This window comes from Anomaloglossus baeobatrachus, chromosome 10 (assembly GCF_048569485.1).
Source record: "Anomaloglossus baeobatrachus isolate aAnoBae1 chromosome 10, aAnoBae1.hap1, whole genome shotgun sequence".
Lineage (NCBI taxonomy): Eukaryota > Metazoa > Chordata > Amphibia > Anura > Aromobatidae > Anomaloglossus > Anomaloglossus baeobatrachus.
The window spans coordinates 5,535,873-5,554,451 of record NC_134362.1 but is presented as its reverse complement, the minus strand read 5'-3'; positions in this window follow the sequence as shown (position 1 = coordinate 5,554,451).

Genomic DNA, 18,579 nt, shown 5'->3' with positions numbered 1-18,579 from the left:
CACATGAGGCGCCTGTGCAAAATTTCGTGATTGTAAATGTGACAGTGCGGATTCCTTTAGCGGACATACGTACATACATACACACATACATACACACATACACACACACATACACACAGCTTTACATATTAGATTGTACCCGGCATACAGGAGTGATACTGGACGGAGTATGTATCTCACTCAGTACAAGAGAAAAACTGCGCCTCCACTCTTTTGAAGGTAGTCCACTAGCAGCACACCCTCCTTATCCCAGAACTCAGACGCCATCACCTTAGTGGCTGATTTTTGCACCCTGAACTTCTTTGGACGAGGAGAACCACTGCGCCTCCGCTCTTCTGACTGCTCCTTGTTTTCAGGGTCATACAAATATAACCAGGTCTCATCCGTAGTGACCGGTCGCTCCAGGACATTCCTCATCATTGGGGCTGGAGTGGCCCGTGTTACATTTGGCCACCCAGATCTTACCTGTGGAATATGAAGGGCATTGATCCCCCAATGTCTGCGACATATCACCATGAATATCCTCCGCGGACGTTCCTTGCAGAAACAAGAATTTTATCCTCCTCTGCTGTCAGTTGTGTGAATATCGTATTACACTCCACCATTTTGTTTTCCCACCTGTGTAGAACACTGTTGCCATAAGCAACAAACACAAAATTTTGAAAACTTATATTAGACACATAAGGCTTTCATGTGATGTAACATTCGTTACCATAGAAACAAGAAAAGATAACAAAGCCAAAGACTTATCAGCAGCCCCTCGTATTGGTCGGTACAATATTACAGCAGTCAGTAATCTGGTTGCTTTCCATCTGGCGTTACTGGCATCTTTCACAATCCATAATGTGTTTCACAGTTGTCTGTTAAGAAAAATACATGTCTTCTGGAGCTCCTCTTCCCCTCTTCTCCTCTTTCTCTCTTTACCTCTGCTGGTCTTCCCCTCTTCTCCCTTCCTTTTTTCACCTCTTCCCCCTTCCCTTCTTCCCCCCTTCCACTCTTGCCCCCTTCCCCTCTTCCTCCCTTCCCCTCTTCCCCCTTCCACTTTTCCGCCCTTCCCCTCCTCCGCCCTTCCCCTCTTCCACTCTTCCCTCCTTCCACTCTTCTGCCCTTCCCCTCTTCCACTCTACCCCCCTTTCCCTCTGCCCCTATTCACCTCTTCCCCCTTCCCCTATTTCCCTCTTCCCCCTTCACTTCTTCCCATTCACTTCTTCCCGTCTTCCCCTTTACTTCTTCCCCTCTACCCCCCTTTCCCTCTTCCCCTCTTTCCCGCTTCACCTCTTCCCCCTTCCCCTATTTCCCTCTTCCCCCTTCACTTCTTCCCCTCTTCCCCCTTCACCTCTTCCGCTCTTCCCCCTTCCCCTCTTCCAACCTTCCCCTCTTCTCCCCTTCCCCTCTTCCCCCCTTCCCCTCTTCCCCTCTTTCCCCTTCCCCTTTCTCCCCTTCCCCTATTCCCCCTTCCCCTCTTCCCCCCTTCCCCTCTTTCCCCTTCCCCTATTCCCCCTTCCCCCCTTCTCCCCTTCCCCTTTCTCCCCTTCCCCTATTCCCCCTTCCCCTCTTCCCCCCTTCCCCTCTTTCCCCTTCCCCTATTCCCCCTTCCCCTCTTCCCCCTTCTCCCCTTCCCCTCTTTCCCCTTCCCCTCTTCCCCCTTCACCTTTTCCCCTATTCCCCCTTCCGCTCTTCCCCCTTCCCCTCTTCCCTCTTCCCCCTTCCCCTCTTCCCCCTTCCCCTCTTCCCCCTTCCCCTCTTCCCCCTTCCCCTCTTCCCCCTTCCCCTCTTCCCCCTTCCCCTCTTCCCCTCTTCCCCCTTCCCCCTTCCCCTCTTCCCCCTTCCCCTCTTCCCCCCTTCCCCTCTTCCCCCTTCCCCTCTTCCCCCTTCCCCTATTCCCCCTTCCGCTCTTCCCCCTTCCCCTCTTCCCCCTTCCCCTCTTCCCCCTTCCCCTCTTCCCCCTTCCCCTCTTCCCCCTTCACCTTTTCCGCTCTTCCCCCTTCCCCTCTTCCCCCTTCCCCTCTTCCCCCTTCCCCTCTTCCCCCTTCCCCTCTTCCCCCTTCCCCTCTTCCCCCTTCCCCTCTTCCCCCTTCCCCTCTTCCCCTCTTCCCCCTTCCCCCTTCCCCCTTCCCCTCTTCCCCCCTTCCCCTCTTCCCCCCTTCCGCTCTTCCCCCTTCCCCTCTTCCCCCTTCCCCTCTTCCCCCTTCCCCTCTTCCCCCTTCCCCTCTTCCCCCTTCCCCTCTTCCCCTCTTCCCCCTTCCCCCTTCCCCTCTTCCCCCTTCCCCTCTTCCCCCCTTCCCCTCTTCCCCCCTTCCCCTCTTCCCCCTTCCCCTATTCCCCCTTCCGCTCTTCCCCCTTCCCCTCTTCCCCCTTCCCCTCTTCCCCCTTCCCCTCTTCCCCCTTCCCCTCTTCCCCCTTCCCCTCTTCCCCCTTCACCTTTTCCGCTCTTCCCCCTTCCCCTCTTCCCCTCTTCCCTCTTCCCCTCTTCCCCCTTCACCTCTTCCGCTCTTCCGCTCTTCCCGTATCTCCGCCTCCGGTCTTACTCCATGGTTGCTGATTCTTGGTTTATGCAGCGTTTCTTGCAGTATTTGGCTCGTTGGTTATTGTCGTGAGGAGAGGACTTGGGGTCCAGCCTCTGATGTCCATGCTGAGCGGTCAGGAGTTTTCATCGTCTCCATCTGGAAAAAAATGGGCCCTGAGAGTCCAGATGTCAATCTTAGAAGGAAGGGTACTATTACAAGGGGATTTTTCACAAACATTGCTGACTGTCATGGCGGCGTCGGGTTCTGTTCAGACCACTGATTCTGACACTCCACCTGATAATTTCTCTGAGGTCTGTAATCAGCGTAGGCAGTCTCGGGCATTGACCAACAGATTGGTAGTTCATAGGCAGGCTATCAAGAGTTGATCTCTGCGGGTCTGCTTGTTAGTCTGCTTTGATCACATGTTGTGGGGGAGCCAATCAGATCTGCTCCCTCCTATACACTGTGTGCAGAATTATTAGGCAGATGAGTATTTTGATCACGATACTTGTTATACATGTCATCCTACTCCAAGCTGTATAGGCTGAGAGCCAACTGCCAATGAAGTAAATCAGGTGATGTGCATCTCTGTAATGAGGAGGGGTGCGGTGTAATGACAACACCCTATATAAGGGGGGCTTAATTATTAGGCAACTTCCTTTCCTTTGGCAAAATGGGTCAGAAGAGAGATTTGACAGACTCTGAAAAGTCCACAATTGTGAGATGTGGTATCCTCAAAGATCAACTTGTGGGACCTTTTCGGGTTGAGGATGATGTGAAGCTCAGCTCCCAGACCTACTGCCAGTTTCTGGAAGACAACTTCTTCAAGCAGTGGTACAGGAAGAAGTCGCTATCGTTCAAGAAAAACATGATTTTCATGCAGGACAATGCTCCATCACATGCATCCAACTACTCCACAGCGTGGCTGGCCAGTAAAGGTCTACAAGATGAAAAAATAATGACATGGCCCCTTGTTCACCTGATCTTAACCCCATAGAGAACCTGTGCTCCCTCATAAAATGTGAGATCTACAGGGAGGGAAAACAGTCACCTCTGGGAGCAGTGTCTGGAGGCTGTGGTGTCTGGAGGCTGTGGAGTCTGGAGGCTGTGGTGTCTGGAGGCTGCGGTGGCTGGAGGCTGCGGTGTCTAGAGGCTGCGGTGGCTGGAGGCTGTGGTGTCTGGTGGCTGCGGTGTCTGGAGGCTGCGGTGTCTGGAGGCTGCGGTGGCTAGAGGCTGCGGTGGCTGGAGGCTGTGGTGTCTTGAGGCTGCGGTGGCTGGAGGCTGTGGTGGCTGGAGGCTGTGGTGGCTGGAGGCTGTGGTGGCTGGAGGCTGTGGTGTCTGGAGGCTGTGGTGGCTGGAGGCTGTGGTGGCTGGAGGCTGCGGTGTCTGCTGCACGCAATGAGGATGGTAAACAGATCAAGCAATGACAGAATCTATGGATGGAGGCTGCTGAGGGTCATCAGAAAGAAAGGGGCGATATTGGGCACTCATTTTTTGGGGTTTGTTTTTGCAGTCAGAAATGTTTATTTCTATATGTTGTGCAGTTATATTGGTTTCCTGGTGACAATAAACAAGTGAGATGGAATAGATTTGGTTTTATTAAGTTGCCTAATAATTCTGCACAGTAATAATCACTGCACAAACAGATGCTCCTAAGAAGCCAAATCTAACCCCCTCCAACTGCCAAAAATATTAAGCTTTGATATTTATGAGTCTTTTGGGTGATTGAGAACAAAGTTGTTGATCAATAATAAAAAAAATCCTGTAAAATACAACTTGCCTAATAATTCTGCACACAGTGTGTGTGTATATATATATATATATATATATATATATATATATATATATATATATATATATATATATATATATATATGCTGGCTGGAGACTTCCATTAGTGCCAGTTCTAGTTCATCTTCGATGGTCTGGTGAGGTGTTGTGATCCAGACTAACTGCTGGTTGTAGTACTTGTGGTTGTGTGGAGTTAACCCTTGTTGTCTTTTGTTGCTACCTTCCTGCTCTTGCTTTTCTCCTGAGTATCTTGTTATCTATTCCTGTGTGTCAGTTTTGTTTCACACCTGTCTGTTTTAATGTGTTTCCATCTTTCCTGCCCCATCCCTCCCTGATACAAATATTGTTTGTTGGGTTATTGGCGCACATATCTGTCTTGGAGATCCGAGCCGTAACAGATCATCCACTTTTCTAACCTTTCCCCTCCCCCATCTCGCTGATCACAATAGGAATTTTTTAGGGATTTTTTTACTGACAGGTGACGAGTAGCGTGGTCATATTTCTCGGGTGCCGACCTCCGCGGCTAGGACCCCCGATTAGCCTATTATTCCTAGGGTCCCCGGGGCCCTGGCTCATCTGGCGGCACATTACTGGATTTATGTCCGTTCTCTCCTCCCTTTGCGCTTTATCGCGGGTTTTATGAGCGCTGTGATTGTTTTTGGAGGGAATTATCTGAACCTACAATTCCCAGCATGGATTTGTCATAGTAATGAGATGCTGGGAGTTGTTATCCGTCACCATCAGACGGCCGACCATGCAGGAGCCACAGGACCGGTGAGACGCGGCCCGGACCACACATCGGGGCCCCTTGTAGGAGACCCCTCAGATTGGCGCTTTAGGTGGCTCACCCCCCCTTACCCCGCATATTGGAAGCAGCAGGCCCCAGCAGCACAGAGTATTTCAGGAGGACTGTTCTGGCTGTGATGTAAATGTGGCCATTGTTGGAGATGGATTCTTTGGGGAGCGGCAGATTTGCGGTGTGCCGTACCCCCGCCCGGGCTCCTCAGCTTATAAATAGGCAGCAGGTATGGGAATGATTTGATTTTTCATGTCCCGGACTCATTTTCAAAGCCATTTACGACCTCGCGATGTGAATATATGTGAGGCCAGGATTGTGCTGACACGGGGAAACCGGAGACAAAAGTGCGAGCGGCAGCCATTGTGGGCTATAGATTACATTGTGTGACAAGCCGGCGCGCGGCCATCGCTTATAGCGCCGTAATACGCCTCATTGTTACATTCAATAGGAAAAGCGATTCATATCGGGGCTGATTGAAGAGGAAATTGAAGCCTTCGGATGTTATAAATGTCTCCATTACAACATTTGCACACAAATTTTCTCCAGAAATTATAGTGAAAGTAGCGAATCTTCCAGAGAAATGCATTAGTGTTGACAAGCGCCATCTCCTGAGCGCGGCGGTATAATACTGTCTAGGACGCCCGGAAACATCCGCCATCTGCATACGGCTCGCAGCAGAGCCTAATTAAAAGTAGAGAAAGTGAAGCTCCTTCCCGACCGCGGCAAGAAGACGAGACGACGCCATTGTCCTGTCACCGTCACCAGAACAATGGGATAGACGTGCAATGATGACGCCACAACTGCGCACACCGCTACGGCCCGCGTGTCTCATGTACGCCACACATCCGCGTCTACGTATGCCCCTATTCACATGGATATAATATATCCCACGTCAGCCTGATGATAGCCGGGGTTCGGGCCCCTCCAGACGTCACGCAGCGGCCAGTTTGTGGACTTCAATGTTGGATGTGGAGGTGACATTTTGCACTTTCATTGATTGATTCATAGATTTGATATTTGCATGGATCTTGTTGCACATTGGTCGCTGACTTGTTATATATCACTATCCTTCCATGTATCTGTCACTTTGGTTCCTGTTCTCCGGACGGTGCACACATTGGCCGCTGACTTCTTATGTATCACATATCCTTCCATGTATCTGTCACTTCGGTTCCTGTGCTCCGGACAGTGCACACATTGGCCGCTGACTTTTTATGTATCCCATATCCTTCCATGTATCTGTCACCTTGGTTCCTGTGTTCTGGACAGTGCACACGTTGGCCGCTGACTTTTTATGTATCACATATCCTTCCATGTATCTGTCACTTTGGTTCCTGTTCTCCGGACAGTGCACACGTTGGCCGCTGACTTTTTATGTATCACATATCCTTCCATGTATCTGTCACTTTGGTTCCTGTTCTCCGGACGGTGCACACGTTGGCCGCTGACTTTTTATGTATCCCATATCCTTCCATGTATCTGTCACTTTGGTTCCTGTTCTCCGGACGGTGCACACGTTGGCCGCTGACTTTTTATTTATCACATATCCTTCCATGTATCTGTCACTTTGGTTCCTGTTCTCTGGACAGTGCACACATTGGCCGCTGACTTTTTATGTATCGCATATCCTTCCATGTATCTGTCACTTTGGTTCCTGTGCGCCGGGCGGTGCACACATTGGCCGCTGACTTTTTATTTATCGCATATCCTTCCATGTATCTGTCACTTTGGTTCCTGTTCTCCGGACAGTGCACACGTTGGCCGCTGACTTTTTATTTATCGCATATCCTTCCATGTATCTGTCACTTTGGTTACTGTTCTCCGGACGGTGCACACATTGGCCGCTGACTTTTTATGTATCCCGTATCCTTCCATGTATCGGTCACTTTGGTTCCTGTTCTCCGGACGGTGCACACGTTGGCCGCTGACTTTTTTTTATCGCATATCCTTCCATGTATCTGTCACTTTGGTTCCTGTTCTCCGGACGGTGCACACGTTGGCCGCTGACTTTTTATTTATCGCATATCCTTCCATGTATCTGTCACTTTGGTTCCTGTTCTCCGGACGGTGCACACATTGGCCGCTGACTTTTTATGTATCCCGTATCCTTCCATGTATCGGTCACTTTGGTTCCTGTTCTCCGGACGGTGCACACGTTGGTCGCTGACTTTTTATTTATCGCATATCCTTCCATGTATCGGTCACTTTGGTTCCTGTTCTCCAGACGGTGCACACGTTGGCCGCTGACTTTTTATTTATCGCATATCCTTCCATGTATCTGTCACTTTGGTTCCTGTTCTCCGGACGGGTGCACACATTGGCCGCTGACTTTTTATTTATCGCATATCCTTCCATGTATCTGTCACTTTGGTTCCTGTTCTCCGGACGGTGCACACGTTGGCCGCTGACTTTTTATTTATCGCATATCCTTCCATGTATCTGTCACTTTGGTTCCTGTTCTCCAGACGGTGCACACGTTGGCCGCTGACTTTTTATTTATCGCATATCCTTCCATGTAGCTATCACTTTGGTTCCTGTTCTCCGGACAGTGCACATATTGGCCGCTGACTTTTTATGTATCCCGTATCCTTCCATGTATCTGTCACTTTGGTTCCTGTTCTCCGGACAGTGCACATATTGGCCGCTGACTTTTTATGTATCCCGTATCCTTCCATGTATCTGTCACTTTGGTTCCTGTGCGCCGGGCGGTGCACACATTGGCCGCTGACTTTTTATGTATCCCGTATCCTTCCATGTATCTGTCACTTTGGTTCCTGTGCGCCGGGCGGTGCAGAGATGAGAAATATCCGCTTTTCTTCCTGCATCCAGTTTTGTAGCCGCTTCTGACATATTTCCCCCCCTTTGTGTGATGCTGGATTGGGGGTCGGACGCCGCTCATCCTGACAATATGGACATCTGGAGGGGGGCACTTACTTTCTCCTGTGTGTAATACTCCAGTGATATCTGTATCCGTGCTGCCTCGTGCTGGATGACAGCAAATTAATTTGCATCTCATTAGCGGGATCCTATTTACAGGGCATCTGACTTAATGTCAAACACGCTCTTGTCAGGGCGCGGGCGGCGCGGGTGGCAGCTCCGCGGTCTCCAGGTGTAATAACAGCAATTAAACCACTTGTTACAGTCACAATCCATCTCCATCATCTCGGTGCAGATTGCTGCGGGGGTCGAGGCCTCGCTGTAATCACACGGCGGAGCGGCGGCGGCGTGTGCGGGCATGTCTGTGCGCAAACACTCAATTAGGAAACAAGATGTTATTACTATATGTGATCATTGTCCGGGTGCAGAAAGTATGTGCCCCCCGAGGCTGCAGCGTCCACTGCAGATATAATGTAACATGCAGCTAAGAAATGCGACGATTCTTCATCTGTAGACCCCAAATACCAGTAATGAGGGTCCTGAGCTCACGGCCCCCCGACTGCCATCCACACCCCCCCTCCCCAGCTGCTTTCTGCCAGATCAACCCGAATTTCAAAACAATAAAAAAAATGCTGATTGGATTATTTTGTTTCCATTTGTTATACACATGTATACACACACACTCGTCCTCTATATACACACGTGGGCACAATTGTTGGCACCCCTCTCCCTCATGAGAGCAAAACCCCAATGCTCACAGAAATAACTTGAATGTGACAAAAGTAATAATAAATAAAAAGATCTATGAAAAATGAACAGATGACGTTAGACATTGCTGCTTTTCTGCTTCACTCATGACACAGGCCTGGACAGAAATGATGGCGCCCCTGAAGATAAAAGTGTGACAAAAGAGACTTGTTACATGAAGGTGTGTCCACTAATTATCATCACAGGTGTCTACAATCTTGTAATCAGTCAGTGGCCTGTATATAGGGCTACAGATACTGACTGTGCTAGGTGACATGGTGTGCACCACACTCAACATGGACCAGAGGAAGCGAAGGAAAGACTCGTCTCAGGAGATTAGAAAGAAAATTCTAGACAATCATGTTAAAGGTAAAGATTATAAAACCATCTCCAAGCAGCTTGATGTTCCTGTGACTACAATTGCACATATTATTCATAAATGTCAGATCCATGAGACCGTAGCCAACCTCCCTGGACGTGGTCGCAGGAGGAAAATTTATGACAAATCAAAGAGACGTATAATACGAATGGTAACAAAAGACCCAGAAAAGCGTCTAATGAGATTAAAGGTGAACTTCAAGCTCAAAAAAACATCAGTGCCAGATCGCACCATCCATCATTGTTTGAGCCAAAGTGGACTTCATGGGAGACGACCAAGGAGGACGCCATTGTTGAAAAAAAAAAAATCATAAAAAAGCCAGACTGGAATCTTCCAAACTACATCGTGACAAGCCGCTCTTGAGGAGTCGCCAAAATACCTGTGGAGAGGCGCAGAAGTCTCACTGACACTTACAGGGAATCGTGTGATTGCAGTGATTGCCTCAAAGGTTGTGCAACAAAATATTAGTTAAGAGGAGGAGGAGAAGGAAGAGGAGGAGGAGAAGGAAGATGAGGAGGAGGAAGATGAGGTGGAGGAGAAGGAAGAGGAGGAGAAAAGAGGAGGAGAAGGAGGAGGTGGAGGAAGAGGAGAAAGAGGAAGAGGAGGAGAAGGAGGTGGAAGAGAAGGAGGAGAAAGAGGAGGAGGAAGAGGAGAAAGAGGAAGAGGAGGAGGAGGAAGAGGCTGGAAGAGAAGGAGGAGGAGAAGGAGAGGAGAAAGAGGAGCGAGGAAGAGGAGGAGGTGGAAGACAAGGAGGAGGAGTAGCAGGAGGAGAGGAGGTGGAGGAAGAGGAGGAGGAGAAGAGAAGAGGAGGAGAAGGAAGAAGAGAGGAGGAAGATGAGGTGAAGGGAGGAGGAGGAGGAGCAGGAGAAGGAGGAGAAGGAAGAGGAAGAGGAGGAGGAGAAGGAGAAGGAGGTGGAAGAGAAGGAAGAGGAAGAGGAGAAGGAGAAGGAGGAGGAGGAGGAGGAGAAAGAGGAGGAGGCAAGAGGAGAAGAGGAAGAGGAGGAGGAGGAGGAGGAGGAAGAGGAGAGGAGAGGAGGAGTGGAGGAGGAGAGGTAGAGGTGGAGGAGGAGGAGGAGGTGTGGAAGAGGAGGAGGAAGAGGAGGAGGTGTGGAGGAGGAGGCCGAGGAGGAGGGAGAGGAGGTGAGGAGAGGTCGAGGAGAGGAGGAGGGAGCGGAGGAGGGGAGGCAGAGGGCCAGAGGAGGGAGAGAAAGAGGAGGAGAGCGCCCTCATTTCTGTCCAGGCTGATTCTCATGAGTGGAAGCAGAAAAAGCAGCAATGTCTGACTCTCATTTGTTCATTTTCATAATTTTTTTATTTATTTTTACTTTTGTCAGATTCAAGTTATTTCTGTGACCATTATGGGTTTTTTTTTCAATAAATGAGGGGCGAGGGGTGCCAAAAATTGTCACAACATTTTTACTATTTTCTGCAGATTATTACGCAGTCCAGAGATCAAGATCTGAAGTGCAAATCTGCAGATCACTGCACAGATCTAGCAAGAATTCTGACCTGGTGGACACTGACAACTAGAGATGAGAGGATGTGTATACCGAAATATTTTATGACATTCTGTCTGCAGCCACCAATAGGGGGAGCTCCCTGTATACAGAGATACATGATAAGATCCTGTCTGCAGCCACCACTAGGGGGAGCTCCCTGTATACAGAGATACATGATAAGCTCCTGTCTGCAATCACCACTAGGGGGAGCTCCCTGTATACAGAGATACATGATAAGATTCTGTCTGCAGCCACCACTAGGGGGAGCTCCCTGTATACAGCGATACATGATAAGATCCTGTCTGCAGCCACCACTAGGGGGAGCTCCCTGTATACAGAGATACATGATAAGCTCCTGTCTGCAATCACCACTAGGGGGAGCTCCCTGTATACAGAGATACATGATAAGATTCTGTCTGCAGCCACCACTAGGGGGAGCTCCCTGTATACAGAGATACATGATAAGATCCTGTCTGCAGCCACCACTAGGGGGAGCTCCCTGTATACAGAGATACATGATAAGCTCCTGTCTGCAATCACCACTAGGGGGAGCTCCCTGTATACAGAGATACATGATAAGATTCTGTCTGCAGCCACCACTAGGGGGAGCTCCCTGTATACAGAGATACATGATAAGATCCTGTCTGCAGCCACCACTAGAGGGAGCTCCCTGTATACAGAGATACATGATAAGATCCTGTCTGCAGCCACCACTAGGGGGAGCTCCCTGTATACAGAGATACATGATAAGATCCTGTCTGCAGCCACCACTAGGGGGAGCTCCCTGTATACAGAGATACATGATAAGCTCCTGTCTGCAATCACCACTAGGGGGAGCTCCCTGTATACAGAGATACATGATAAGATTCTGTCTGCAATCACCACTAGGGGTAGCTCCCTGTATACAGAGATACATGATAAGATTCCGTCTGCAGCCACCACTAGAGGGAGCTCCCTGTATACAGAGATACATGATAAGATCCTGTCTGCAGCCACCACTAGGGGGAGCTCCCTATATACAGAGATACATGATAAGATCCTGTCTGCAGTCACCACTAGGGGGAGTTCCCTGTATACAGAGATACATGATAAGATCCTGTCTGCAGCCACCACTAGGGGGAGCTCCCTGTATACAGAGATACATGATAAGATTCTGACTGCAGCCACCACTAGGGGGAGCTCCCTGTATACAGAGATACATGATAAGAAACCTGTCTTCAGTCACCACTAGGGGGAGCTCCCTATATACAGAGATACATGATAAGATCCTGTCTGCAGCCCCCACTAGGGGGAGCTCCCTGTATACAGAGATACATGATAAGATTCTGACTGCAGCCACCACTAGGGGGAGATCCCTGTATACAGAGATACATGATAAGAAACCTGTCTTCAGTCACCACTAGGGGGAGCTCCCTGTATACAGAGATACATGATAAGATCCTGTCTGCAGTCACCACTAGAGGGAGCTCCCTGTATACAGAGATACATGATAAGATCCTGTCTGCAGCCACCACTAGGGGGAGCTCCCTGTATACAGAGATACATGATAAGATCCTGTCTGCAGTCACCACTAGGGGGAGCTCCCTGTATACAGAGATACATGATAAGCTCCTGTCTGCAGCCACCACTAGGGGGAGCTCCCTGTATACAGCGATACATGATAAGATCCTGTCTGCAGCCACCACTAGGGGGAGCTCCCTGTATACAGAGATACATGATAAGATCCTGTCTGCAGTCACCACTAGGGGGAGCTCCCTGTATACAGAGATACATGATAAGATCCTGTCTGCAGTCACCACTAGGGGGAGCTCCCTGTATACAGAGATACATGATGAGATCCTGTCTGCAGCCAGCACTAGAGGGAGCTCCCTGTATACAGAGATACATGATAAGACCCTGTCTGCAGCCACCACTAGGGGGGACTCCCTGTATACAGAGATACATGATAAGATCCTGTCTGCAGTCACCACTAGGGGGAGCTCCCTGTATACAGAGATACATGATAAGATCCTGTCTGCAGCCCCCACTAGGGGGAGCTCCCTGTATACAGAGATACATGATAAGATCCTGTCTGCAGTCACCACTAGGGGGAGCTCCCTGTATACAGAGATACATGATAAGATCCTGTCTGCAGTCACCACTAGGGGGAGCTCCCTGTATACAGAGATACATGATAAGATCCTGTCTGCAGTCACCACTAGGGGGAGCTCCCTGTATACAGAGATACATGATGAGATCCTGTCTGCAGCCAGCACTAGAGGGAGCTCCCTGTATACAGAGATACATGATAAGACCCTGTCTGCAGCCACCACTAGGGGGGACTCCCTGTATACAGAGATACATGATAAGATCCTGTCTGCAGTCACCACTAGGGGGAGCTCCCTGTATACAGAGATACATGATAAGATCCTGTCTGCAGCCCCCACTAGGGGGAGCTCCCTGTATACAGAGATACATGATAAGATCCTGTCTGCAGTCACCACTAGGGGGAGCTCCCTGTATACAGAGATACATGATAAGATCCTGTCTGCAGTCACCACTAGGGGGAGCTCCCTGTATACAGAGATACATGATAAGATCCTGTCTGCAGCCACCACTAGGGGGAGCTCCCTGTATACAGCGATACATGATAAGATCCTGTCTGCAGTCACCACTAGGGGGAGCTCCCTGTATACAGAGATACATGATAAGATCCTGTCTGCAGCCACCACTAGGGGGATCTCCCTGTATACAGAGATACATGATAAGATCCTGTCTGCAGCCACCACTAGGGGGAGCTCCCTGTATACAGAGATACATGATAAGATCCTGTCTGCAGCCACCACTAGGGGGAGCTCCCTGTATACAGAGATACATGATAAGATCCTGTCTGCAGCCACCACTAGGGGGAGCTCCCTGTATACAGAGATACATGATAAGATCCTGTCTGCAGTCACCACTAGGGGGAGCTCCCTGTATACAGAGATACATGATAAGCTCCTGTCTGCAGCCACCACTAGGGGGAGCTACCTGTATACAGAAATACATGATAAGCTCCTGTCTGCAGCCACCACTAGGGGGAGCTCCCTGTATACAGAGATACATGATAAGATCCTGTCTGCAGCCACCACTAGGGGGAGCTCCCTGTATACAGAGATACATGATAAGATCCTGTCTGCAGTCACCACTAGGGGGAGCTCCCTGTATACAGAGATACATGATAAGATCCTGTCTGCAGCCACCACTAGGGGGAGCTCCCTGTATACAGAGATACATGATAAGCTCCTGTCTGCAGCCACCACTAGGGGGAGCTCCCTGTATACAGAGATACATGATAAGCTCCTGTCTGCAGCCACCACTAGGGGGAGCTCCCTGTATACAGAGATACATGATAAGATCCTGTCTGCAGTGACCACTAGGGGGAGCTCCCTGTATACAGAGATACATGATAAGATCCTGTCTGCAGTGACCACTAGGGGGAGCTCCCTGTATACAGAGATACATGATAAGATCCTGTCTGCAGCCACCACTAGGGGGAGCTCCCTGTATACAGAGATACATGATAAGCTCCTGTCTGCAGCCACCACTAGGGGGAGCTCCCTGTATACAGAGATACATGATAAGATCCTGTCTGCAGTCACCACTAGGGGGAGCTCCCTGTATACAGAGATACATGATAAGATCCTGTCTGCAGCCACCACTAGGGGGAGCTCCCTGTATACAGAGATAGATGATAAGCTCCTGTCTGCAGCCACCACTAGGGGGAGCTCCCTGTATACAGAGATACATGATAACATCCTGTCTGCAGCCACCACTAGGGGGAGCTCCCTGTATACAGAGATACATGATAAGCTCCTGTCTGCAGCCACCACTAGGGGGAGCTCCCTGTATACAGAGATACATGATAAGATCCTGTCTGCAGCCACCACTAGGGGGAGCTCCCTGTATACAGAGATACATGATAAGCTCCTGTCTGCAGCCACCACTAGGGGGAGCTCCCTGTATACAGAGATACATGATAAGATCCTGTCTGCAGCCACCACTAGGGGGAGCTCCCTGTATACAGAGATACATGATAAGCTCCTGTCTGCAGTCACCACTAGGGGGAGCTCCCTGTATACAGAGATACATGATAAGCTCCTGTCTGCAGCCACCACTAGGGGGAGCTCCCTGTATACAGAGATACATGATAAGCTCCTGTCTGCAGTCACCACTAGGGGGAGCTCCCTGTATACAGAGATACATGATAAGATCCTGTCTGCAGCCACCACTAGGGGGAGCTTCCTGTATACAGAGATACATGATAAGATCCTGTCTGCAGTCACCAGTAGGGGGAGCTCTCTGTATACAGAGATACATGATAAGATCCTGTCTGCAGTCACCACTAGGGGGAGCTCCCTGTAGTCAGGGATTTACCGCTCAGACGTGTTGTGACATGACACATGGAGCGGTGACTGATGGGTGCCTGTGGGCTGTTGTGTAGTTGTTTCGGCCTCATTATGGCTTTGCTTTCCCCTTTGGTAATATATGTAAGTAGCGCTGTGAAGTTGCCCTTTATTGGTGTTTTTGACACTTATTTGTTGCATGTTTTCGTGATTTTGGAAGGATGCTGGTATTTTGTTGCGACGTCTTGATAAGAATGAAGGTTGCGATGGGAGCAGGGAGCAGATATAGAGAGAAGATATTCGTGATACAATGATATTCCATATAACGGATGATACAATCATTACAGGAACATTGTATCCATATTATTGTTCTCAGTGATAACAGTTCTTCCATGAGATGATCCGTGGCCGTGCGGAGCCGTGGCCTCCCGGATTTCCCCAGAGAACGCAGTGACCTCTGAGTGTGAGGGCGTGATCATGGCGGCCGGCGGTTGTATCACAGAATGCATGCCTTCTCCGCAGTCTATGGAGGGAGCAGGAGGCAGCTCGCACCTGCTCGCATCTTAATTAATATCATTGCTTGTATCCATTAACAGCAAATCAGCAAGGTTCACAGAAGGAGAAAGAATTCTTCACCTTGTCAGAGGCGCCACGCGGAGACGGTCGCGGGTCTAACCCTGCGCGGTAATTAGATTCACCTGGGTTTTCACTTTGCTTTCATTTCCATGCTGATTGACTGCATCGAGCGCTAACTCCTCATTTGCATAAAAAATGCAGCAAGAAATGAACAAGGCCTGCGAGCCCCGATCCCACCTCGCCGCCGTCCGACCCCATGAGGATTATGACGCCTGTCAATCTCATGTTGTCTATTAAAAGACGCTGATTAAGGGGAGGCGACGGGGCAAAGTGACACTTAAGTGTTGTCACCTCTCCTAGAACTGTCTCAGCGCCAAAGTGTCAGGAAAATACCGCCATCACCGCGCGCAATTGTGAATGGTTCATCAGCGAGACTCCGGGGTGGATGTCATTCTATAATTATGTGTATTCTGTAATTATACCGTATGTAATGACGGGAAGATGTGACATGGGCCGTGTATACACCTATGAAAAGAACAACACTAATGGAATAAAGCTGGAGGCAGATACCCCAGGATGACACCACAGCCCACCTCCTCCTCCTACCCGCACCATGACCAGCACACAGGTCAAAAATGAGAAAACTAACGGCAATTCCTAACAGACAAATGTGAACAGGAGATATACTGTACCAAATATACAGCTGCACTCTGAGACGCTGCGGTATGCAAACACTGAATATAGGAATCTGGACACGCATTACTGCTGAGGAAATACATTTAACATTCAGACATGGTGCATAATAAATGCCAGTTTTATGTGAGCCCAGCAGCCAGTGTCAAGGCGTATATCTTTGGTGTCTCAGAGTGCAGCTGTATATTTGTTATAGTATATTTCATGTTTGCATCTGTTCACACTTGTCTGGGCTGTCAGTTTTCTCACTTTAGATTACAGGGTCGTGCCTTCTGACGGAGCTCTCCTTCCCACCAGCTTAAGACGACTATTCATTTTCCATTAGCAGGTTCCTGCCCACCCATAAAATGTAGGCTTCTCAGCTCAAGTCCCTTAGCTAAGGAAGCTGCAAAAAAATACGCCTTGACGCTGGCTGCTGGGCTCACATAAAACCGGCCTTTATTATGCACTGTGTCTCAATTTTACATTTATTTCCCTAGCAGTAATGTATGTCCAAATTCCTATAAATTCCTGTGTTCAATGTTTGCAAACATCTCTGAGTGCAGGTGTATATTTGTCACTGCACAGGTCATACAGCATGCCCACTACAGTCTCCTATACAAGTCAATAGATGATGGGGCAGCACACCTCCTCCTCCTTCCTGCACAATGACTACTGCTCAGGTCATACAGCATGTCCGCTACAGTCTCCTATACAAGTCAATAGATGATGGGGCAGCACACCTCCTCCTCCTTCCTCCACAATGACTACTGCTCAGGTCATACAGCATGTCCGCTACAGTCTCCTATACAAGTCAATAGATGATGGGGAAGCCCACCTCCTCCTCCTTCCTGCACAATGACTACTGCACAGGTCATACAGCATGTCCGCTACAGTCTCCTATACAAGTCAATAGATGATGGGGAAGCCCACCTCCTCCTCCTTCCTGCACAATGACTACCGCACAGATCATACAGCGTGTCCGCTACAGTCTCCTATACAAGTCAATAGATGATGGGGCAGCACACCTCCTCCTCCTTCCTCCACAATGACTACTGCTCAGGTCATACAGCATGTCCGCTACAGTCTCCTATACAAGTCAATAGATGATGGGGAAGCCCACCTCCTCCTCCTTCCTGCACAATGACTACTGCACAGGTCATACAGCATGTCCGCTACAGTCTCCTATACAAGTCAATAGATGATGGGGAAGCCCACCTCCTCCTCCTTCCTGCACAATGACTACTGCACAGGTCATACAGCATGTCCGCTACAGTCTCCTATACAAGTCAATAGATGATGGGGCAGCACACCTCCTCCTCCTTCCTGCACAATGACTACCGCACAGATCATACAGCGTGTCCGCTACAGTCTCAATTCTCTTTATAACCATCTCTGAGCAGGGGTGTTGCTACAGTTGGTGCAGGGGTTGAGGTTGCACCCGGGCCCGGGGGCCCAAAAAGTCTCTTTAGCCTCTAGAAAAAGACTAATGCTATTAAAGATATGCAATAATTGGGGGCCCCACTGGACGTTTTGGATCAGGGCCCATGAGCTTCACGTGACGCCGCTGGCTCTGACCTGATGAATATAGACGGACAATCACTGAATAGAAGCAGAAACTGGCGAGGAAGGAAAATACGAGGCTGAAGACTGCAATAATGAAACCTCACGTAAGTTCAGAGGATTCAATCAGTCGTCTATGAATCTGTGCAGCCTCCGTTATGGAGAGGGTCCATGTAACCCCTGCACGGAGTGGAGCTGAGTAATTCATTGTGGACAGGTCGCCTACATATAGAGGCCAGATCTGGCCAAGGTGGTCCCGAGACCACCAAGCGGACATCATGACGGCAATGGACAGGTCACCTACATATAGAGGCCACATCTGGCCCAGGTGGTCACGAGACCACCGAGTGGACATCAAGACAGCAATGGACAGGTCACCTACATATAGAGGCCACATCTGGCCCAGGTGGTCACGAGACCACCGAGTGGACATCAAGACAGCAATGGACAGGTTGCCTACACACCGCGGCCAGAACCCTCAAAGATGGTCCCGAGACCTCCAAGTGGACATCACAACAAGGATGGACAGGTTGCCTACACACCACAGCCAGGTCCGACCAAGGTGGTCCCGAGACTTCCAAGCAGACATCACAATGTTCATGGACAGGTCACGTACACACTGTGGCCAGATCCGAACAAGGTGGCCCCAAGATCTCCGAGTGGACATCATGATGGCAATGGACAGGTCGCTTACACATATCCCTCAGATCTGAACAAGGTGGTCCCAAGACCTCCAAGTGGACCTCACAATGTTGATGGACAGGTCACCTACACACTGTGGCTAGATCCGACCAAGGTGGTCTCG